General features: G+C 40.2%; 1 long non-coding RNA gene and 1 pseudogene across 1 annotated transcript; one reads left to right on the top strand and one right to left on the bottom strand.

The window, feature by feature from the left end:
- Positions 1-587: 587 nt before the first annotated feature.
- Positions 588-24,249, top strand: LOC140847802 (uncharacterized). The gene is made up of 3 exons (XR_012127997.1): positions 588-694; positions 13,752-13,822; positions 24,112-24,249. It is a non-coding gene; the product is annotated as an uncharacterized lncRNA (long non-coding RNA).
- Positions 23,106-24,120, bottom strand: LOC140847801 (uncharacterized protein C14orf28-like; annotated as a pseudogene).
- Positions 24,250-25,174: the final 925 nt, after the last annotated feature.

Below are 25,174 nucleotides of genomic sequence, written 5' to 3'. Positions count from 1 at the left end.
CTCAGGGGCTGTGCTAGGTACTGAGGAATGGGGCCAATAGCCTAGCAAGGAAAAGACATTCAACTGACAGCAATAGATAACTGTAAGTATCAATTTTAAAAAGAGGCAGCTAGTGGCTGCCATCCCCAGAACAGACCCTCCTGTTTTGATAACTCATATTTTAAGCAAAAGGAAGGAACTGAAGAGAATGGAGATAGGAAAATCAAGAAGAGCAGTCATGTGGGAGAGAATGTGCTGAGGTGGGTTTAGGACATGTGGAGTTTAGGGGCAGTTGGAGACACCCAAGAATTGTCCACTAAACAATTGGAGATAAGAGCAGGTGCCAGAAGCAAGGGAAGGAGATCCTGTCTTAAGCCTCGGAGAAACACTTTGTGTGCAACCAAGCTGGCCATGATGTAGGAGGTGGCCCAGGGCTGGCCAGGCAGGATCTTCAACCCCTACCCACGTCCACAGCTGCTCTGAGGTAGTGGAGGGGAGGTGGTGCTCCTGAGGGGCAGACAGACAAAGCTGGTAGCAACAGGGATCTGAGACGTTTTAAGGATTCCTTTTAAAAGCCATAGTCCTTCTTGTTAAATACTAATAGCTAACACGCTTTGTGCTTATTCTGTGCCTGGATGCCATCGATACCGCCATGAGGACATCAGTCTTACTATTGACTCCCCTCTGAACACCAAGAAATGGAGGCCCAGGGAGGGTGAGTAACTCCTGAGTCCCATCATCTGGAGGTTGTATTCAGGTTCAGATTCAGTCTGGGCTGAGGGAGCAGGACTTTCTCCCTTCGGTCCTGGAATGAAGCTCCCTATTTTATCTTGCAAAGACAAAATGTATAACTTTATGTCCCCATGCTAGAGGGGAACTGACACTGTCAGCATCTCTGAGTCCTAAGCAGTTGAAACACATTTTGGCAGACTCTGATGTTCTGTATTTGGTCTCACCTCACACCTGAGCCTTCCAACTGATCAGGATAATGGGTGCTCTATCCACAGGTTCCGACTAAACTGTTTTTGTGGCTGCTCCATAAAAACTTTGAAGATGGGGAGAAAAGGGGTTAGGATGCCAGAGGAGACATCAGATATCTAATACTGGCAAAAGCAGCTTATCAAGAAATTTCCAAAATAGCCTCTGAAGTCTAAGGGAAGCTGGGCCAGGATAACCAAATACAGAAAGAACTGTCTCATTTCTTAGCACTTGGTAGAAATGGAGCATAACCATGGGGAAATTACCTGAACTCTTTAACCTCTGTTCCTTCATCTATTTAACAGATCTAAGCTGAATGCCACCCTAGATTGCCCTTGTGAGGATTTAATGAGATAATCCTTATATGCTTTCTGCACAGTGTCTGATGCTAAGCCAGGCCTTAATAAATGTTTGCCCTTTTAAAAAATATGTGGTAATATATATATAAAAGCATTTTATAAACCCAAAGAACGGTATAAATGCAATGATTTTTATTGAAATATACTTGATATACAATATTATATTGTTTTCAGGTGTACAACATAGTGATTCAACAACTATATACATTACTAAATGCCCACCATGATAGGTGTACTTACCATCTGTCAACATATGAAGATATTACAATTACAATTTTATTGATTCTATTCCCTATACTGTACTCTCTCAATTATTTATTTAGATGCAGAAAAAAATGACTCAGCAGTGCATTGTGAATACATAGACACCTAGGAAGACCTATTTCAAACTGAAGTATTGATATTTAAGTTTCAATTTAAGGCTCTTTTTATTTTTCATGCCTAACATAATATTATCAAAAAACCATTTATTTTCTGTGCAAAGGTATATTGCAGAACTGAATAATAAAAGTTGCACCTTTGAAGACAATATGAAACATTTAAGCACCAATGACCTAGTATTCTCGTCTAGCTGTGTGTATTGTTATCTTCTGACATCAATGTTTCCATTGTCATTCTGCTGTTTCAGATAACAATGCTTTCTGGACATTTGCCTGCTAGCCATTTAAGAGATTAGGGGCCTTTTTTGTCTTAGTCTACCACTGTGTGGATTCCCAGCTATACAGTTACCATGTGCAAATCAGTGGAGCAAGAAATTAAGGCCATACTGGCAGCCTTGCCTGTGAAATACCAAGAACAACAAGGAAATAGGATCGCCTTGCTGCCTTCCTGCTGCCTACTGTACATCTAACTAAAACACTACTCCTCCAAATTGGCATCATTATCTTAATCACCAGGAGGAATAAATGAGGCACAGTAATAATGAGATTAGCATATGATGAAATAAAAGTCCTGGATTTGATAATACAAAAATGAAGACCTTTTTTTAATGCTTTGTTTCTATGTTTTTGTTTTAAATCTTAGACTTAGATTTTAATGTCTATGCTATCTGCCGTTTGTTCCCCTAGGTTGGCTTTGAGGTGCAAATTGTTCTGCCCAAATGATAGGTAATGATTAGGAAACAAAGAGAGGGTTGGAAATGCGTTGAATAATATTAACTTAGTCCTGGAGCTTAGTTGTTCTTCCTGTGTGGAAGGACCCCAATCCACCTTCCCTGTTAGCTATTCATATCCCTGCAGATGCTCTGGTGAACTTTCTGGTTAGAAAGGGGCCCCCAACATGCCTGTGTTCTTCCAGTATGTTCTAGGTGGCAGCTATTCTCCCCTCTCAAGAGTCTAGGGCAAGCAAAGGAAATGACTACACATGTAACAAAATGTGGGCAATGACACAAAGTCCTCACACCCAAATATTGTCCTTAATCATTTGACAGTGCTTCCAAATGTTCTGGGAACAGCAAAACTGTCCATTGGCATGCAAGATTTCTGGTGTAGGAAGATTGCCACAACAGACATTAAAATATAATGTAATGTAATGTAATGTAATGTAATATAATATAATATAATATAATATAATATAATATAATATAATATAATATAATGTAATGTAATGTAATGTAATGTAATATAATATAATATAATATAATATAATATAATATAATATAATATAATATAATATAATATAATATAATATAATGCTACAATAATGAAAACTGGGTGGCTAGGCAAAAGAACCAACAGACAAAATGGACATCTCTGAGGCCTTAATATGTAATATATGAGAACATATTTGAAAACAGAATATTATAGATGAAGAAATGATGTTTTATTCCATAAAGTTTATTAGAGTTTGACTAATTGCTTGAAACAATAAATAAACAAGAATTTCATCTCATAACATACTCCAGGTAAATTCCAGATGAAGAAGTAAACAATAAAAAAAACACCAGTAAATGGGAATATGTGAATGAATAATTAGCTTGATGGACAAGGACTTTATGACATAAAAATAATGGAAGAAACTATTAATTTTAAAACTTGATAGATTGAATATATAACAATTCTGATGCTTTCAAGATACATAGTTCTAGAAATAAATATTGACATGAACATACATGTGTATGCGATTCCCCCCTCTAGTTCTGTTTGCTCAGCAGGCCTGGGAGCACTGATAGCACAAAAGCAATGAGCACACCTAGTACCAGACCTGGCTTCTAAATACCAGGTCCCCTAAGAGGAACTAGGACTCTTTGGAGAAATAGCTGATTCCAAGGCTAGGGTGGAAAAGCATAAAATGGGCCTAGAACATCTTATTGTGCCAAAAGTAGGAAAGTGCTCAAAGAATATTGAAGATAAATCCAAAGGACATAGAAGCTTCCACTGGCCAAATCTCAGGTGAGCTGAGCACCAAAATAAATGATAGTAACAGATCATTCCATTGAATATAATAGAAATGCATGAGTCCTATTATTTTAATTAATAATGAATTAATTGAAAATTTGAAGTGAAGACTCCTTTCTCTCAAAATGCTGATGACAAAGGAGGAAGAGTCCTGACAGACACCACCTTCATCAAGTGTTTAAGGTGAACATCACCAGTAATGGCACAAATCCAAGGTGTGCTCCACCCAATAGAATGTAATTAGAACACACCGCCCCTCTGTGATATTCCTGACCAACTGCATAACCCAAATCTACTCACGGGGGGGACATCAAACTTGCCAGGCCATTCTACAGAACAATTGACCTGTAATCTTCAAAAAGACCAAGGTTGTGAAAACCAAGGAAATGCAGAGTCACTGTCCTACATTTCAGGAGATTAAAGTGATGTGGCAGCTAAAAGCAATGTGATTCTGGATTGGAGCCTTTCAAGGAAGGACATTAGGGGACAGTGGTTGAAATGAATGGGGCCTGAAGATTAGAAAGTAGGCATGTAGCAATGTTAATTTCCTGAATTGAGGGTATTGTGTTATGTAGCACAATATTTGTGCTTTCAGGCAGTGCACACTAAAGAATTTAGAGGTGATGAGGTATCACGAAAGCCACTTAGTCTCAAATAGTTAATGAATAAAAAAAATTCTTGAAACATTTCTGTAAGCTTGAAATTATTTCAAAATAACTACATTAACAAAAATGCAGGTATATTTCTCCCAAATTCTCTTTTGCCTTCTGCCAGTTGGATACATCTAAATATTATGCATCTTTATGTATTTTGGAGGAATTCTTGAGATGTAGCTATATTCTACAACACTATAAACATTTTTTATTGTTTTTATTTCAACAAGTAGGTCCATGGGAAATGTACCTACACAACAAGGGAAATCCTCACTGCATTATATTCTTTTAAAATAAGATTAAAGTAGTACATACAAAATTAATCTGACTCCACATATAAATTTATGACCTGAAGGAATTACATTTCAACCATGGTTATATTTGGGTAGTGTGAATGTGGGTGACATTTTTATTTTTATTTTGGTGTACTGTCTCAATTTCCTACAATGACCATTCATTTTTTAATAATAAATATTGAAAGTATAACAGTAATTAGTATAAAGTGATATGGAGGTATAAGAAAAAGTGGTTGATGAAGGAGGAAGTCCCTGAGGATGTGAAAAACACCTGGATGTATTATAGAGGTCATGGTGGTAAAGAAAGTATTAGTTTAACACTGGAGATCAATCATTTTGCCCAAAAAAGAAACTCCCGGTTGTGATTCTGCAACTGACCCCTGTGGCTTTGCTAAAATACAGCTTTAATCCTTGAGTGCCCTAAAGTGAGGGCCAAAAAATAATGGGGGCCACCAGGGCAGACTCGCGGCCAGGGTTTCCCCTCTAATAGGGTATGAAGTTCAGAGACAATGTATGTGACGCCACTTGCACAGTGGCTGGCACCCAGTTACAGCCCTTTCTGACTCATGCTCTGTTGGTGCAGAGAAACCTGGGTGGCCCCAGGTACACAGAGCAGCTCCCCTAGAAGTTGGCCACCACCACTTGCATTCATGCACACAAGAGACCCTCTTTCCCACCCAAACCAGGTGGCCAGAGGGGGATGGCAGGGCTTAGCCTGCAATAAAGAAGGGGCAATAGATGTTAACAAAAATCCACAAAATCCAAATACTAAGTTTCCTGGCAGATACAGAATCATTCTTACTCTCAAAGCAAAAGGCTTTGTTGACTTCAGAAAATTAATGCATCTAACTGCCTTTAACATTAATAGAAACTATAGGCAGAAATCCTCCTTAGAAACAACAGACATTGTGGATTTGACAATTCTTCTTGCTCTCTATTCTAGGCTCAGTCTCAGCATACTTGAAATTTACTAGGAGGCGTTTGTTGATATAAAATATTTGCAGACTTTGATCTACTGATGCTAAACTGATCATATGACAGATGGTGAAGAAGTATGAAATGAAATCACCATATGAACAATATGAAGGAAATAAGTCTCTTTGCAGAAATATTTATTTGAATGTGTCATAATAACTGTCAAAAAAAAAATCTCAAAAGGCTTAAATTCAGTACGTAGAAAAGCTGTCAGCAGTGGAGTCCAGCTTCTTGGGTTCAGTGCCAGATAGATGCGTCATGTTACTTTGAGCAAGGACTTAAACTGCAGACTTTGGTTTCTTCATATGATGATAAATGGGATAACCTTTGGGATTATAGTGACAATTAATGAAACAACAAATATATAGCACCCAGGGCAATCCCTGGTCTGTATGGATAACACAATAAAATTTATTATCATTGTTGTTTTTATATTATTAATGCATTTGTTGTGTTATGTATAATTTACGTCTACATGCTGTAAAGCTATGTGCAGGCATGCTGATGGAGAAGGTGACAGGAAGGAGGAAGAAGAAGGAAAAAATAAATTCCACTTCACTCCCCAACTCTTAACACTCAGTTTTTCTTTTTTTCTGTTCATAGTCCTTTCTAGCTCAGCAAATGGAGCCACCATCTACCCAGCTGCTCAAGTCAGTATCTCTGAGCCACTCTCAACATGCCCCTTTCTCTTCCTGGTTGGCCCCACTCACCCACTAGGCAATTCCAATTACGCTAATCCCACCACCATCCCTCCCTAGCTTTTTGTAAATTTCCTAACTCTTCTCCTAGCTTTTGCTCCAAGCCAATTCTCTAGTCCATTCTCCATGCAAACCTAGAACCATCTTATTAAAATATAAATCAGACAGTTCTCTTCCCAGCAGAGAACCCTTCAATGACCTCCCATTGTACTTGGAATAAAATCTAACAGACCTCCGAGACCTTGCATGATCTGCATCCTAACATCCCCCAATGCCACCTGCTATCACTCATTCCTTCCCTGGATATGTCAGTCATTTGACAAGCCAGCACCTTCCCACTTCATAGCCTTTGCACATACTGTTCACTCTCCCTGGGACACTTCCTTTTTTGCACAAATGTCTGGTCCCTTCCTGACCGTCAAACCAGAGCTTTTAATCTAACCAGAGTTTCAAGGTCACCTCCTCAGAGAGGCCTTTCCAGCATTCCAACTAAAGCAGCTGACTTCTTCACCTCATTTATTTTCCATATTGTCATGCCGCCTTCTTAACAGCATGTAAGACAATTTGTAATTATTTTATTTCGTTTTTTACTTTTTATTTCTCTGTGCCTCCCAAAGACTGTAGATAACTTGAAGGCTAGAGCCATATCTTATCTTTCCTTTAAAGCACTCCTCATGCTTAGTTTATGCATTGTGCTGGACATAGAGAAGAGGTAAATATTTGTAATGTAAAGACAAATAGTAAATATTTGTTGAAAAGCATGGGGAATTGAATAATTCAATCTTGTACATTTCCAAAGTTAAAATACATTAGATGTATAATAATTTCTTTTCACTCTTTATTACAAGGTCAGAGATGAAAAAATGTGAGATAACACATTTTTATATGTTTATATGTATCCTGAAACCGTTAAAAATAGCTCACTCTATACAGAGTGATTATTTAAGAATTCTATTATCTAGAAAGAGGTCATGTTGAAAAGGAAAATGTAAATTCAGGCATTTTGCTCATTGAAGTTACTTAATTGAAAATTTCAGGGTCAGTTCCATTTTAAAAATCTGTTCATTGTTAGAGGATTCTTTGGTTTGAAACCAACATTACAACCACCTGTTTCATAGGATTCACCCATTTTTGATCAAGGATGATCAAAAACTAGTTTCTTTTTCAGGTGGGTATTTGTCATTTGGGGATTTATCATCTCAGGGGCCCCTGGCTGTTTCTGAATAATTTTGTCAATACATGTAAAATTGACAGTGGTAGATGCTGTGGTGTGTCACCTGGACCCTCGTCTCCAGCTCTGGGAGTGCAGGGAAAGAGAACTGCCTAGTCTGAGGTCATGCCTCATCCCAGGGATGGTCCTCCTCTGAAAATTGGTCCTGGATGTGTGTGTAGGGGGGCACTCCAGCCTCTGGTCTAGCAGGGGCATGCCCTAGAGGGGCCACCCCAGGTCCCGAGCTCCGGGGTCAGCTGAGGCCTCTGCTACAACCATGCTGACCATATTGAGTCCAGCTCCTCCCACGGCCGAAACCTGCTTCATTTACTTCACAAGTGTTGATTCAGAGAGCATTTCCAATTAACTTGGCACCCAAATCTCCATCTCATGATGGAGACATTGTCTCCTGCTTCAGACACTAAGCTGATTTAGTATCAGTCTTTCCACTGTTTTCCTTTTCCTTAGCTTAAAAGGCTTCATCTCTGGAAAAGTTGGACAGGTAGAATCTGCTGCTCAGCTCTCTCCCAACCAAGTAGAATCAGATGACAGGATTGGAAATGGTGAAATGCAGTCTCCTGCTGACCCATCCCCTAGCCTAAGCCACCATGTACCCACCTTGCCTACCCAATGCATCATCCCAGGGCAGAAAAAATGTACTAGAGACTATGTTCTCCTAATTAATTAGAAAGCAACTAACCCTAAATATATACTCCAATATAATTATTTTTAAAATAAGTGCTATGAGCAGAATTGTGTCCCCATGAAATGCATATGCTAAAATCCTAACCTCTGGTACCTCAGAATGTGGCTGTATTTGGAGAGAGGATCTTGAGAGACAACTAAGGTTAAATGAGGTCATTTGAGTAAACCCTTATCGAATGTGACTGGTGTCCTTACAAAGGAGGAAATTGTGACACAGATTCCTACAAAGGAAAGACCATGTGAGGCCACAGGGAGAAGGCAGCCATCTACAAGGAAGAGCGAGGCCTCAGGAGAAATAAGCCCCGCTGACATCCTAATCTCAAACTTCCAACTTCTGAAACTGTGAGAAAGCGAATTTCTGCTGCGTAAACCATTCAGTCTGTGGTACTTGGTTACGGCAGCCCCAGCACACTAATACAGCATGCCATTGTAAAACCTGTGGACTGCAAAGCCTGCTTCATGTCCTCTCAATGCACTGGGCACACCTAAGGGCCCAGAGGTATCTATGGGAGGGCTCCGGAATGTATGGCTGTGTGAATTCTTCATCCCTTGCTTTGCCCCATATTTGTGACCCTGTCTTTATTTCTGCTTGATGTGGGTCCCTCCAGACCATGGGATTTATAAGACCACATGGTTTTATAGTGTTTCCTCCAGCCCAACATTGCATCTGTATACATCTTCTTTTGTTTTGATGCTGTTTGGCTGATTCCTTGTCCTGTAGCACAAAACCCAGACCCCAGAAAGCTCTCTTGGCCAGCTTCCAGTCATCTAGCCTTTCCTGCAGGAACACATAGGGCTGAATGCCACAGCAGCATCACACAGCTCAGAGGACCTGAGTTACTGACTGGGGGTTAATCACATTGGTTTTAGCTTGACTTCCCATCTAGAAATTCAAGTATTAGATCTTATGGACAGCCTAGTGCCACTTAGATATAAGGTTTTTGACTATAGTGTTTCAAAGAATTTAATTAAGGGAAGGAAAAGTTAATGACTATATATTCCAGAAACAAATATCATTGTGACAATACCCATTTTCCCAGGCAGCCATTCGTGTGACACTAGAGTCTCCATACAGTCTTCTCCCAGCACTCTGATTGTCAAATCATCTCAGATGATGGCCTTCTAGCACTATCAAGCCACTGTCATCCCACACCTGGGCCATCACAGATGGTTATGAGCCCCAGGGACCTGAACTGTGTGGTGGTCTTTGGCAGAAGGGATACCTCTGGCTTCTTGTGCCATTTGTGCTTCTCAGGCACCAACTGTGTGCTGCCTGCATGGCAACTCAGCTTCCAGTGTCGCAAATGTTTGGTTGCTTCACTGACAGCTTCCATCCTTGCCCTTGGGTTCAGTCAAGGCCCAGGGATGTAGCTGAGTGACAGCTTCTGGTCTGTGCTCCGGTCTGATGACTAAGGCTTTGTTTCTGGGTCAAGCTTGTCACGACTCCTTTCCCCCTCAGGGAAGCTCTCTCTTCATTCACTTCTCAATCCCTGGTGTGAAGAAACGTCTACTAGGTGGTCCTGCTGGCTCTTCGAGTATGCCAGAGGGCTGCCTGCTGGCTTCAGGACACGCCAGGGGCATCCTCTCTCCAGCACCTCCACCCACAGCCCTCTCGCATAAGTCTATGGAGAGTGGACTACAGATGAAAATAAACAAAACACAGTTGTTTATTTAGGGACAAGCAGAAATGCTGGCTGTATCCCCCTCTGAATATTCTATGTTGCTCTTGTCCCTGTTGTCTGGTCTGAGAGAGGATGTCCAACTGTTGTACTAGTATTATTGCAGATAATTCTATTGCCTCTACTACTAGTTTACTAGAGAATGGCCATGACACGTCCTAGTTCTGTCACCTCAGTGCCCCGTGCCTGTAGATTTCCTGTCAGCTGAGTCTTCCGTGAAAAACCAGTGCTCTGTCCTGGTTTCCTCCCAAATCCCCTCGGTGCGCCTCATCAGGCAAAGAATTTGAGAGCATTTTCAGGGACAGTAGTCTCCTCCTGCTGAGAGGCCAAAGGGAACACTCCTCAATGTTTTAGTTTTAAAAGCTCATGTCTGATTTGACATGGAAATTGATGGAGTAAAAATATGATGTGTAAATGGCATTAGATTTTGGATCAGGGAGGGAATTATCTGGTATAGGGTCATTCAAGAGTTTTCTGTAACCAAGATCATCTGCTGGCCAGAAATGACTTTGTTAAATAAAATCTTCCTTGAAAAAAGTGATGTTTTCTATTTTTACTGTATATAAATCTAAAGTGCTACTATTAATAAAACAAGAGGTTAAAGCTAAAGTGCAGTAGGGTTTTTGTTCATTTCTTGGCTGTTTTTTTTCCATCTGGAAAAGGACATGCACATCCAGCTTTCATAAGGACTTAGGAAAAGTGAAGACAGGTAAAAAAGAGTTAATTCTTCTACTGATGTGGAAGCAATGGCCCTTAACATTGTCATTGTGCCTTCATCCCACTGAGGGGTGCATATGACCTGGTGGAGAAACTGCTCAGGGGATCAGCCTAGGGGATCAGCCTAGGCCTGCTATGACCTGGGTTTCCTTGGGAGTCATTCTTTCTGCAATGCACTAATAACCTTGAATAATACTAAGCCTTGCATGGGGTCAAAGTTAAACACCAGAGTCAAAAGCAGAGCTAGAGGGCATAGAGTATGCAAACCTGAGAAAGCACTGGGAGAAGAGGCTTCTTTTTCTGTGGATAGATTTCACAAACATAATGTTGTGAAGCACTCTCAAAGTGCGTTCTATATGATTTCCTTATCAAGTTAAAAAAAAGTTGAAAAATTTGGAAAAGTGGGCTTCATTCAAATGCAGTAAACTAAAGTGGTCTTGATCAACCCCAATTCAGGGTAGTGGTTTTGAGGGGCAGCGGCCAGTAAGTGATAAATAATCCAGAGTAGAACCTGTCTCTTGAGGTTGCATCATCTTAAAAAATTATATGTGTGTATAGACACACATACACACACACACATTTTTTTATGGTGTACTTAAATGACTAAAGGGATTTAGAACTCAATAACTGCACTTCAACGCTGGTCCAGGATAAGCTCCCCATAGAATTGTTAGAAGGAAATAAATAGGAGACTGTAAGAAAGCACTTAACTATAAATCACCCTAAATGACAGCTTTTAAGTTTTCTGTTATACTGTTCAACCTGAAAGACAAATATTAATGATGAAGCAGGAGCCATTTCACCTACTTCTTTTCCATTCACAGGGTAATGTAACACAGTGCTCAACACATATGGGTAATATTAACAGAGGAGAAATAAATACCTGCTCATTGAGAACAACTATGTTATCAGTAGGATAAGAAATCATTTAAAGGAAAAATATGAATAAAAATGAAAGAAGAGGAAAAAAGAAAGGAGGAATCAAGAGTTGTGTAGGTGGTTTGCTCATGAAAATGTCTGGCATCTGATCAGATTCATTTTGCCTTTCTCAGATCCTCATTCACTAGTAGATTTAATATCACACATCTTGAAGTCAGACAGCCACTGGCACAAAAATTATTTTGAAAAAGGTGGCCTGTGGAATCCTGGATCAAAATGTCAAGTATAATTATTTCTTGTATTTACTCTCAGAAAGACTCAAGAGGATCAGATACTAAATGTGCAACCTGTTTAAGAATCAGGAGGGTGGTTCATAATCAGAGAGGAAGAAATAATATGTCACTCAGATAAACATACACTGTCTATAAGTGTTAATATACATGTGGCTCTCATATTGGATTGTTGTGATCTGCAGCACCTTCTTAACATTCTCTAGTGGGAGCAATAATCAACTTAGCTGGGCAGTCTTATTTGAACTTTAACGTTTGTGTTATTTTTTGTGCAAGTCAAACCACAGGGGGGCCAGAAATGTTCTGACTGTAGGCTTTTCCTAATTGACACAGAAGGAAACCTGGGGATCCCAGATCAATCATGAGCCTGAGGTGACAATTTGATGATGGAGGTAGCACTTGGGCACACACATTCTGAGTCAGCCTCCGTCTTGCTGCTAGATTTGTTCTGCTTCTGTGCAGCCTGTGGTTTGGGCTAAGAACAACCATTTGTATGATCAAAGCTGACTTCTTAGGATAAGACACCCTCTGAAAACGAATCAGCCTAGTATTGGAGGAGGCCCTGGCTGCTTCTAGAAAAGAGCCTGAAACTGGGGGTTTCTAGCCTTGGCTTAGCAGGGGAAAAAATGACCCAATCAGAAATGGTGGGGTCACTTGCATTAATTTCTTGCCTCCCTTCTCTCCCCAGACTGGATTCCCCAGCCAGGTATCCTCAGTATGCCTGTCACCATGCTCCCACCATCCCACCTTCTTCCTGCAGCTATCTGCCCCTTTTACCTTGTCAGTTCCCTTTCTTCAGTTGCCAGCTATTGCAGGAGAAGAGATTTGTGCTCCAGTGATTGAGTTTATTTCAGGTATTTCCCCACCACACTTCCTCATGGCTGCCCAGCAATGCCACTACTCTTCCCCTGTAGCTTCGTGATATAAATTCCTTCTCTCCTCCAGGACATCTGGCTCCGCCCCCAATTGCACACATACACACTCTCAGGATGTAGTCCTGCTCTGCTCAACAGCACTGCCTCACTTTCACTTTACATTCATCTCTCCAATTCAGAATCTTTCTACGTCCTTACTCCCTAAGTCCTCTTTTATTTACATTCCCATAGGTGAACATCACCTTTCCACGGCTAGCAGTGCCTCTGTGTTCAGGTCCTGCCCTGTTTGCCCGCTTCAGACTCAGTCCTTTGCTTCCTCCTTTTCTCCATGTCTTTTCAACCATTCATTCATTCAATCACCAAACAGAGCTCCCACCCTGTGCTAAGGCATCCATGACACCAAAATGAATAAATGATGGTCTCTGCCTTCGAGGAGACATAGAAAGAAAAATTCTAATGCAACGGCGTCAGATCTTTTCTAAAGGTACTGTGAGAGAGAAAATTTATGGAAAACTGGTTGTGCAGGGCATGATGTATGAACTTAATATATTCTGTATTTTTTTCCAAGCTAGATTGGCACATGATTTTCACTTGCTCCTCTTCTGTTGCTCCTTTCTCTTGCTCTGCTTTCTACTAGCCTAAAAAAGCCTTTCGAGATTGCTATCTCTTTTACTTGCCTTTATCACCAGGGTTCTTAACTGAGTGTCCCATGGCTGATTTTTCTATTTTCCTACTCATTTATTCAAAAAATATCTGTGACCTTGAGTGAAATAGGAATCATCCCAGTATATATGTGTGTGAAATTCATTTTATAAACAAAATCTTTTGGATTACCTATATTTATGTGTATGTGTGTATAATTTCTAGACAGTGGCAAACATTTCTGTTCTGATTATTCTGGGGCTTTTCCTGATGTGCTTTGCAGAAGTAGTTTAACCAAAACTTGTTCTTTTAGGATCTTCTTGGTCAAAGATAACTTTTAGAGATGTCACATTCTCCAGGGTTGGCTTTAACCAGACTCAATTCCTTGGGGATGAACAAGTTTTTTATTTTAATTTGCAGGACTGATCTACAATTGGACCTGCCTCTGGGAGCCAAAGAGTTGAGTAACATTTGCTGAGGCACGTGTCTAGGTGAGAACATTGAGCCATGAATATAATCTTTCATATCACACTCACCGAAAGATATAGCACTCTCTCTTTTTTTAAAATTTTGGTGTCATTAATCTACAATTACACGAGGAACATTATGTTTACCAGACTCCCCACATCACCAAGTCTCCCCCACAAACCCTATTATAGTCACTGTCCATCAGCATAGTAAGATGCTGTAGAATCACTACTTGTCTTCTCTGTGTTGCACAGCCCTTCCCATGGCCCCCCCTCACATTATACATGCTAATTGTAATGCTCCCTTTCTTCCCCCTTCCCCCTTATCCCTCCCTTCCCACTCATCCTCCCCAGTCCCTTTCCCTTTGGTAACTGTTAGTTCATTCTTGGGTTCTGTGATTCTGCTTCTGTTTTGTTCCTTCAGTTTTTTCTTTGTTCTTATACTCCACAGATGAGTGAAACCATTTGATACTTGTCTTTCTCTGCCTGGCTTATTTCATTGAGCATAATACCCTCTAGCTCCATCCATTTTGTTGCAAGTGGTAGGATTTGTTTTCTTCTTATGGCTAAATAATATTCCACAGTGTATATGTACCACATCTTCTTTATCCATTCATCTACTGATGGACACTTAGGTTGCTTCCATTTCTTGGCTATTATAAATAGTGCTGTGATAAACATAGGGGTTAATATGTCTTTTTCAAACTGGGCTGCTGCATACTTAGGGTAAATTTCTAGAAGTGGAATTCCTGGGTCAAATGGTCAATTTCTATTTTGAACTCTTTGAGGAACCTTGATATTGCTTTCCACAATGGTTGAACTAATTTACATTCCCACCAGCAGTGTAGGAGGTTTCCCCTTTATCCACAACCTTGCCAACATTTGTTGTTGTTTGTCTTGTGGATGGTGGCGATCCTTACTGGTGTAGGGTGATATATCATTGTGGTTTTAATTTGCATTTCTCTGATGACTGGTGATGTGGAGCATCTTTTCATGTGTCTGTTCGCCATCTGAATTTCTTCTTTGGAGAACTGTCTGTTCAGCTCCTCTGACCATTTTTTAATTGGATTATTTGCCTTTTGTTTGTTGAGGTGCATGAGCTGTTTATATATTTTGGATGTCAAGCCTTTATCGGATCTGTCATTTATGAATATATTCTCCCATGCTGTAGGATGCCTTTTTGTTCTATTGATGGTGTCCTTTGCTGTACAGAAGCTTTTCAGCTTGATATAGTCCCATTTGTTCATTTTTGCTTTTGTTTCCCTTGCCCGGGGAGATAATGTTCATGAAGAAGTCACTCATGTTTATGTCCAAGAGATTTTTGCCTATGTTTTTTTCTAAGAGTTTTATGGTTTCATGACTTACATTCAGGTCTTTGATCCATTTCAAACTTACTTTTGTGTATGGGGTTAAACAATGATCCAGTTTCATTCTCTTATGTGTAGCTGTCCAGTTTTACCAACACCAGTTGTTGAAGAGGCTGTCATTTCCCATTGTGTGTCCATGGCTCCTTTATCATATATTAATTGACCATATATGTTTGGGTTAATATCTGGAGTCTCTATTCTGTTCCACTCGTCTGTGGGTATGTTTTTGTGCCAGTACCAAATTATCTTGATTATAGTGGCCTTGTAGTAGAACTTGAAGTTCGAAGTGAGATCCCCCCCGATTTTATTCTTCCTTCTCAGGATTGCTTTGGCTATTCAGGGTCTTTGGTGGTTCCATATGAATTTTAGAACTATTTGTTCCAGTTCATTGGAGAGTGCTGTTGGTAATTTGATAGGGATTGCATTGAATCTGTAGATTGCTTTAGGCAGGTTGGCCATTTTGACAATATTAATTCTTCCTAGCGAAGAGCATGGGATGAGTTTCCATTTGCTAGTGTCCTCTTTAATTTCTCTTAAGAGTGTCTTGTAGTTTTCAGGGTATAGGTCTTTCACTTCCTTGGTTAGGTTTATTCCTAGGTATTTTATTCTTTTTGATGCAATTGTGAATGGAATTGTTTTCCTGATTTCTCTTTCTGCTAGTTCATCATTAGTGTATAGGAAAGCAACAGATTTCTGTGTATTAATTTTGTATCCTGCAACTTTGCTGAATTCATATATTAGTTCTAGTAGTTTTGGGGTGGAGTCTTTAGGGTTTTTTATGTATAATATCATGTCATCTGCAAATAGTGACAGTTTGACTTCTTCTTTACCAATCTGGATTCCTCATATTTCTTTGTTTTTTCTGATTGCCATGGCTAGGACCTCCAGTACTATGTTGAAAAACAGTGGGGAGAGTGGGCATCCCTGTCTGGTTCCCAATCTTAAAGTTAAAGGTTTCAGCTTCTCATTATTCAGTATGATGTTGGCTGCGAGTTTATCATATATGGCCTTTGTTATGTTGAGGTACGTGCCCTCTATACCCATTTTGTTGAGAGTTTTTATCATGAATGGATGTTGAATTTTGTCAAATGCTTTTTTCAGCATCTATGGAGATGATCATGTGGTTTTTGTCCTTCTTTTTGTTGATGTGGTGGATGATGTTGATGGATTTTCGAATGTACCATCCTTGCATCCCTGAGATGAATCCCACTTAGTCATGGTGTATGATCCTCTTGATGTGTTTTTGAATTTGGTTTGCTAATATTTTGTTGAGTATTTTTGCATCTATGTTTGTCAGGAATGTTGGTCTATAATTTTCTTTTTTGGTGGGGTCTTTGCCTGATTTTGGAATTAGTTTGATGCTGGCTTCATAGAATGAGTCTGGAAGTATTCCCTCCTCTTCTATTTTTTGGAAGACTTTAAGGAGAATGGGTATTATGTTTTCTCTGTATGTCTGATAGAATTCCACAGTAAATCCATCTGGAACAGGAGTTTTGCTCTTGGGTGGTTTTTTGATTACTGCTTCAATTTCTTTGCTGGTAATTGGTCTGTTTAGATTTTCTGTTTCTTCCTTGGTCAGTCTTGAATGGTTGTATTTTTCTAGGAAGTTGTCCATTTCTTCTAGGTTTTCCAGCTTGTTAGCATATAGTTTTTTGTAGTATTCCCTAATAATTCTTTGCATTTCTGTGGGATCCATTGTGATTTTTCCTTTCGCATTTCTGATTCTGTTGATGTGTGTAAATTCTCTTTTTCTCTTAATAAGTCTGGTTAGGGGTTTCTTGTATTTTGTTTATTTTCTCAAAGAACCAGCTCTTTATTTCATTGATTTTTTCTATTGCTTTATTCTTCTCAATTTTATTTATTTCTTCTCTGATCTTTATTATGTCCCTCCTTTTGCTGACTTTGGCCTCATTTGTTCTTCTTTTTCCAATTTCAATAATTGTGACTTTAGACAATTCATTTGGGGTTGTTCTTCCTTCTTTAAACAGGCCTGGATTGCTATATACTTTCCTCTTAGAACTGCTTTCGCTGCATCCCACAGAAGTTGGGGCTTTGTACTGTTGTTGTCATTTGTCTCCATATATTGCTTGATCTCTATTTTAATTTGTTCATTGATCCATTGATTATTTAGGAGCATGTTGTTAAGCTTCCAGGTGATTCTGAGCCTTTTTGCTTTCTTTGTACAATTTATTTCTAGTTATATACCTTTGTGGTCTGAGATGTTGGTTGGTAGAATTTCAATCTTTTTGAATTTACTGAGGCTCTTTTTGTGGCCTAGTATGTGGTCTATTCTGGAAAATGTTCCATGTGCACTTGAGAAGAATGTGTATTCTGCTGCTTTTGGGTGTAGAGTTCTATAGATGTCTATTAGGTCCATCTGTTCTAGTGTGTTGTTCAGTGCCTCTGTGTCCTTCCTTATTTTCTGTCTGGTGGATCTGTCCTTGGTAGTGAGTGGTGTGTTGAAGTCTCCTAAAATGAATGCATTGCATTCTATTTCCTCCTTTCATTCTGTGAGTATTTGTTTCACATATATTGGTGCTCCTGTATTGGGTGCATACATATTTATAATGGTTATATCCTCTTGTTGGAGTGACTCCTATATCATTATGTAATGTCCTTCTTTATCTCTTGTTACTTTGTTCATTTTGAGGTCTATTTTGGCTGATACAAGTACTGCAACACCTGCTTTTTTCTCCCTATTGTTTGCATGAAATATTTTTTCCGTCCCTTGATTTTTAGTTTGTGTCTGTCTTTGGGTTTGAGGTGAGTCTCTTGTAAGCAGCATATAGATGGGTCTTGCTTTTTTATTCATTCTGTTACTCTGTGTCTTTTGATTGGTGCATTCAGTTCATTTACATTTAGGGTGATTATTGAAAGATATATACTTATTGCCATTGCAGGGTTTAGATTCATGGTTACCAAGGGTTCCAGGTTAGCTTCTTTACTATCTTACTCTCTAACTTAACTCACTTATTGAGCTATTATAAATACTGTCTGATTTTTTTTTATTTCTCTCCCTTCCTATTCCTACTCCTCCATTCTTTACATGTTGGGTGTTTTATTCTGTACTCTTTTGTGTTTCCTTTTACTGCTTTTGTGAGTTGTTGATTTTATTTTTTGCCTTTAGTTAGTATTTGGTTGATCTGCTTTCTTTGCTGTGATTTTATTTTCTCTGGTGACATCTATTTAGCCTTAGGAGTGCTCCCATTTAGAGCAGTCCCTCTAAAATACCCTGAAGAGGTGGTTTGTGGGATGCAAGTTCCCTCAACTTTTGCTTGTCTGAGAATGGTTTAATCACTTCTTCATATTTAAATGATAATCTTGCTGGATACAGTATCCTTGGTTCAAGGCCCTTCTGTTTCATTGCATTGAATATATCATGCCATTCTCTTCTGGCCTGTAAGGTTTCTGCTGAGAAGTCTGATGAGAGCCTGATGGGTTTTCCTTTGTAGGAGACCTTTTTTCTCTCTCTGGCTGCCTTTAATACTCTGTCCTTGTCCTTGATCTTTGCCATTTTCATTACTAGGTTTCTTGGTGTTGTCCTCCTTGGGTCCCTTATGTTGGGAGTTCTGTGAGCTTCCATGGTCTGAGAGACTATTTCCTCCCCCAGTTTGGGGATGTTTTCAGCAATTATTTCTTCAAAGACACTTTCTATCCCTTTTTCTCTCTCTTCTTCTTCTGGTACCCCTATAATGTGAATATTGTTCTATTTGGATTCACCACACAGTTCTCTTAGCATTCTTTCATTCCTGGAGATCCTTTTATCTCTCTCTGCCTCAGCTTCTCTGTGTTCCTGTTCTCTCATTTCTATTCTATTAATGGCCTCTTGAACCTCATCCAGTCTGCTCTTTACTCCTTCTGGAGGTTGTCTTATTTCTGTATTCTCCCTTCTAGCTTGATCCCTTAGGTCTTGTATATTTCTCTGCAGGTCCATCAGCAGGATTATGACCTTTATTTTGAATTCTTTTTCAGGAAGATTGGTTAAATCTATCTCTGCAGGCTCCCTCTTGGGGTTTGTCTGGATGATTCTGGACTGGATCAAATTCTTCTGCCTTTTCATGGCTATAGAGGTAGTCGTGGGCAGTTGGCATGTGTTAGCTGGGAGAACAAAGTCCCTTCCTGTTTGCTGGTCACCTTGCCCTCCTCAGAGCAGCTTCTGGTTTTATTTCCTGAGCTGCCACTGGTGGGGCAGCTGTCAGGGCAACCTGAGCCCTTCGGGGAGGGGCAAGCATGCCGGATGTGCTCTCCTGCTAGAATGGCAACCCTTGGCGCCCTGTCCTGGCTTCCTCTGTCTGTGTGCGCTGGTGGGGCCTCTTAGTCTGGCCTGGAGGGGCTATGGAGGAGGCTCTGGGTGGTTGCTGTGGTTGCGACCGCTCTCAGGCTGCTCCCCTGCTATGGCGGGGACATGCCAGAGGGGGAATGGATGATAGGCTGTTTATCACAGTGAGGGGCTTTCTCCAAGGGGGCTGGAGCACCTGAATTTCCCTGGGATTCCCAGCCCCTGGGCTGAGTGTGCCGGGATGTTTCCATCCAGCTGTGAGGACCCTGTCCCTTTAAGAGTTTCAAAAAGCACTCGCTTTTCTTTTGTCCCAGGGGCGCCAGGTGCAGGGACCTGCTCACAGGTTTTACTGTTCCGTTTCCCTAACATCCAGCGCACCATATAATGTGTGTCTGCGCTCCTGGTGTGGATGACTAGGGCTGGGTATCTGGCACTCCTGGGCTCCCACTCCCTCCCCTCTCCAGTTCCTTTCCTCCCAGTGGGCTGGGGTGGGGGGAGCACTCGGGTCCCGCCGGGCTGTGGCTTGTATCTTACTCCCTTCGTGAGGTGCCGAGTTCTTGCAGATGTAGATGTAGCCTGGCTGTTGTACTGTATCTTCTGGTCTCTCTTTTAGGAATAGTTGTATTTGTTGTATTTTCAAAAATATATCTGGTTTTAGAAGGAGATTTCTGCTGCCCTACTCACACCACCATCTTGGCTCCTCCTTCAGCAGGGCTCAACACTCTCTCTTTTTTTATTTAAAAACTTTTAAGTTAGGCTCCATTCTCGATATTTTATATTGTCTAATTCAAAATCTCTTTTGGGACAAATGTGTATAATTTCATTGGTGATGTGCTATCCCTGCTGATAAAGAATGCCTTTGGTAGTTTGCATAGTTTTAAATTAATAGTCATGTTGAATGTGTGAATTACAATCACCACTGGGCACACTCTAAACTAAGAAATACTTTTAAATGGCTAAGGTACTGTTAGGAAATGACTTTTATTATGGGCACTTGATTGCACTAGGCCATTTTATAGTTATTTCCACATCCTCTCATGTTTTCCTGTTTATTCATGTTTCTAATTTTGTCTCATTTCTGAATTCAACACATTGCTATTCCATTCTTCCAAATTATTTAATTAAGAGTTCGTGGGTTACTAATGGTTGGCCATATTTTAAAGTTCTTAGTGTCAATTGACAGTGATGAATGGGGTCATAAGGCCCCATCTTTTAATTTCTTACTGTCTAGCTTATCTCAAATCACTGGTCTTGAAGTGACTTTTAAAATTGCATTATTAGAATGTCAAACATTACTAACAGTATATTTTTTAAGTGTGGTGTCCATAGTAATTTTAGAGCTGTAATATAAAATTTCTGGAAGGGAGTTTAACGGAATTCTACACAGTGCTTCATTTTAAATACTCAAGTTTTATGATGAACTCAGAAACATTGTTTGATTATCTTTGTCATTTGTAGAGTTAAAGCAAGTAAATAAAATATAGTAAGCATTTTTCTTAGAAAATGTACATACACAAGTACTTTGCTTTTTCCTGTAAAATGTTAGTGATTTTGGTATTTCAGGTGGAAAATTGAGAGGAAGAGAAACAATCTTGCCCAATATATCTAGTTGTGTTGGTAGCAAATGTCCAAGAAAACAAAGCCTCCCTCCGTAAAACAGGGAAAAGGGTTACAATTGTATTCATTATTTCTCAATTTCCATGTCAATGTTCTTCACTTTTGAAGTGAAGGGACTTGCCGCATACAAATGTGCATTTAGGCATCCACTTCTTTTTGGAGACAAGAAGCAATAGTTCTGGATCTCGCCCTTCCTGTCTCTCCACCACCCAGTTTGTGCTCTACCAACACTGGAGAGAGCCACTGAGAGCAAGGAGTGAAAATGATTAGCTCTGCCTGAAAGTTGCTGCTGCACATGTTTTTAAGCATCAAAGACTGAACCTTCAAAGGTGTGCCACATACTTGGTAGACTTGGGGGAAAGTGTATATTGCTGGGTATGAACACATTTTTAAATTAGTGTTAAAGATGGGTTTTGTTGTTTGTTTATATTTACTCTGCTAGTTTTCCTGCTTTTCAAAGCTATCTTGTATAGAATCTACTGCTCCCATTACACTAATTGGCAATGTAAATATTTCAACAAACTCTGTGGGTCACTTTACCTGGGCAGTAGGGGATGTGTAATTAACACCAGCAAGGCAGCTGGTATCATCTCATTGTTTCATGCTTCTCAGCCTTGAACTAATTACGTGACAAAGAATTTTGCAAAAGTTTGAAATTAGAAATGAATTTGTAATTCAGAAGACAAGGCTATGCCTTTGTTTCAGTTTCAGGAACTCTCGAAAAGGAATGTACACTGGAATTTTATTGGTGTTGCTTAAATCAAAGGAAACAAAATTCTTCCACATGTATACACCTATTACCTAACTACTGTAACCATAAGGGAGGCTAATTATACTGCTGGCCAGGAAAAGTTCACCCCGAGCCAGGTATGCCTCAAACTTTATTTCATGGTCATTAAATGACATTTATGCAATCCCTCCTTGTCCTTCTCATTGCGCTAGAGGAGCCTTGCTTTGGAGTGGGATATGCAAAAATTATTTTTTTTCTGGTGGTTTTTCCATCACTCCTTCTTTCCATTTCTTCCTCCTCTTGCGCTTATTGTCCGCAAAAGTGTCTGGTTGATGATCTCTCTTCCTTCTTGACCAATTCCAGGAAAGAAGGGACTTTAGCTACACGACTACTTCTCAAATAACTTCTTAAATTTTTCAGCTTAGTGGGAAATCATTCCAGTTGGACAGCAGAAGAAGTTACTTGATTGTTTGCATGTGTCTTCCGCTACCATTGTGTTTACGTGCATACAAATGAAACCTTATTAAAAATGAACACCAAGGGAAATCTGATCTGTGGAACTCAAGAAAGAAATACTAGGACTCACAGCTTAGGAGGAGAATTCATGCTCAGAGCAAATGCCACACAGTCCAAGAGGGCCACAAGGATGCGGTGGGGAGGGGAGCATCAAAGAGAAGGGATTGGACACTGGGGTTAACTGTTTGGCACAACCTCAGGATCACTGTTGACCAGCCCTTAGCTCCTTTTTCCTGTGCCTCTTCCTTTATGACAAGTGCTCCTCACTTTTTAAAGTACTAAATATTTAGGGCAGCTCTGAACAGAAGGTGAGCTCTCTCACTCGGGCTGCATCTCTACTGGTAGGAGTGAAGATGGAGTAAGGATGGCACCTGGAGATCAGGTGCTTCAGAGGAGACACTGTCTCCCCATGAGAGGATACAATTGTGTCCCATGTGCTCTGGCCACCACCTTAAGTCTTGGCCTCTCACCCCTGCAGGGCCCACCTTCTTAGTCAGCCCTGCCCTCCTCACACTACCTTTTACAGCCTTTATCCCCCCACCTCGCCCTTTATCCTTTTCCCTGCTGTATTTCTTTTCATATTTATCACCATCTGAAATGAAATATATTTTACTTATTTAGTCTCCATAGCTAGAACAATCTCCATAGGAATAGGGATTCTGACCATTTCTTGATTGGTATATTTTCTACACTTTACTTTGCATACAGGAAGCTCTTGATCCACAGTTTTTTTTTTTTATAGTTGAACTGTTTCCTTGGATAACAAGGAAAACAATTTAATTTAGCATCAGTCTATATTTATTTCTCTGTTGCTTGAATATAAACCAATGATGACAAGAGAAGAAACTCTGGGCGTTTATTTAACAAAATTAAATTCACATTTCTGAGGCTATCATAGTGCATCCAATGTCCATTTATCTGGAAAGCGGCAGAATAATGATGTTCCTCTTTGTTAAATAATGTGGCACCTTCCAATAAATACTTATGATCAGATATATCCAAGTAATAGGGTACATATGCCAGGTCTTCAGATTTCCAATGCTGCATATTTAAGACAACAAAAGGGGGTGCCCCATGGCAGAAAACTCGTTGGGAAAATTCTCTTAAGCCACTACACCTCTTTCTCCTAAATGAGGAGTGCAGAAAAAACATCCAGTTAATTGAGGGTCCTGATAAGCTGGGTTCCGGTTAACCAAGGTTGACTTTCTTCACACAGTTCAATCCTGGAACAGAATAACTCATCCACAGCCAGTCGTATCAAGTTTCCATGTGGTATTTCTTGGGGGAGGATTTATATTAATTGTGTGCTGCTGATCTTCTTGCACTCGAGTGGGGCATCGCCAGTTGGAACAGTAACTCTCCTGTATGATAGACATGAGATTTTCAAGATTTTTTGTAAAATTATCATGCTCATTCCCAAACAAATCAATTATTAGTGAAGCTTTATGAACTTCAGATTTGTATTGCTGTTTTTCCATCTTGTCCCAAATCCAGAGTAGCTTCACAGTTGTAAAACTGTACGTGTCCATTAAATAAAGAAAACAGTCTACAAACTCTCTACCTAAATGAAGAGAGAGTTCCCTGGAGAAATTTTCATTTTCATTAAGAATTACATATAATAACATCAAGAATCCATCTATGGTGCAGGTATTTTTCAGTCTTATTTCAACGTACAGTGGTGTACAGGATACTGCTTTGCGGCCAGCTTTGATAGTAAAAACACCTCCCCAGGGAAGAACAGGCCTCCAAAATGAGCGATCTTGGTTATAGTTATTTTTAATTGATGCTTTGATTCTTCAAACAGTGTCTTCATCCTCCTCGGGGACCGAAAAACACCGGTGCCGCCGCACCCGTTGCCTCCGCCGCTTGCTCATGGAGAACCCGTTGCTGCGCCCCCGCCACTTCATCTACTAGCACCACCGGCTGTCTCGGCGGCTCCGGCGTGAGCGCTGCGCATCGGCATGGCCTCCATCGCACCCGCCGCGGCGGGAGCCACAGCAGCTGCAGCGCCCAGGCTCGATCCGACCGGACCCACGGAGCCAGGACCGCAGGACGCGTAGCTTCTCACTACGGCGATACGTTCAGCCTGACCTCGCGCCCCTACCCCCAGCCCCCAGTGCCCTGCGCCTCTGATCCACAGTTTTGAATGAATGAAATTAGAACTTATTTCCCTCACTCTTCTGAGTATTGAATCTGTACAACTAGCATTCCGTAACATTGGCATAAGGATATCTCTATATTCTGTAGGAACTGTGTTGGGTTCTATGAGCATAAGCTTAACAATAAGGATCATAAATATTTGCAACTATCTGTACAGCTACCATGGGTGCCTTCCCAACTGAGTTCCAGTAGCCCAAAACCTACCATAAAATTAATTAGGCAGCGAGTGCAATGTTCTGGCAAGAACATAGGCAAAAAGAAAGAAGGTTGGGGCTCCACCCTTGGTATACTTCCAACTTGATATATGACTTCAGACAAGTGTGCTACTCTATACAACAGGATGTCGGAGTAAACGATGTTGAAATTTCCTTTCGCTCTTACCACATCCCCTCTGTCTTCCAGTCCAATATACTCCACAGGAAAAATGCACAATTATACATGGCCTGCAACAATATAGAAAGGGTTGAAAAAAAACAAACCAAACCAAAGAAATCTCCCAACACATTTCAAATTTTTAAAAAAGCCACCTTAGCTATAAATATCTTGAAGCAAAGCTGTAAATACCTTCCTCTGCTTTCTAAAGAGGTTTTACCCTGTACTTCATGTCCTCAATTCTTGTCCCTTCTACCTATTCCCAAAAGGTTTATATTATAGAATGCTTACCTTTATTGGTTATCTTCATTGAATTTTCTTGGGAAGCATAACTT

The sequence above is a fragment of the Manis javanica genome, chromosome 2 (genome assembly GCF_040802235.1).
Source record: "Manis javanica isolate MJ-LG chromosome 2, MJ_LKY, whole genome shotgun sequence".
NCBI lineage: Eukaryota > Metazoa > Chordata > Mammalia > Pholidota > Manidae > Manis > Manis javanica.
This window is presented reverse-complemented; position numbering and strand designations above follow the sequence as displayed.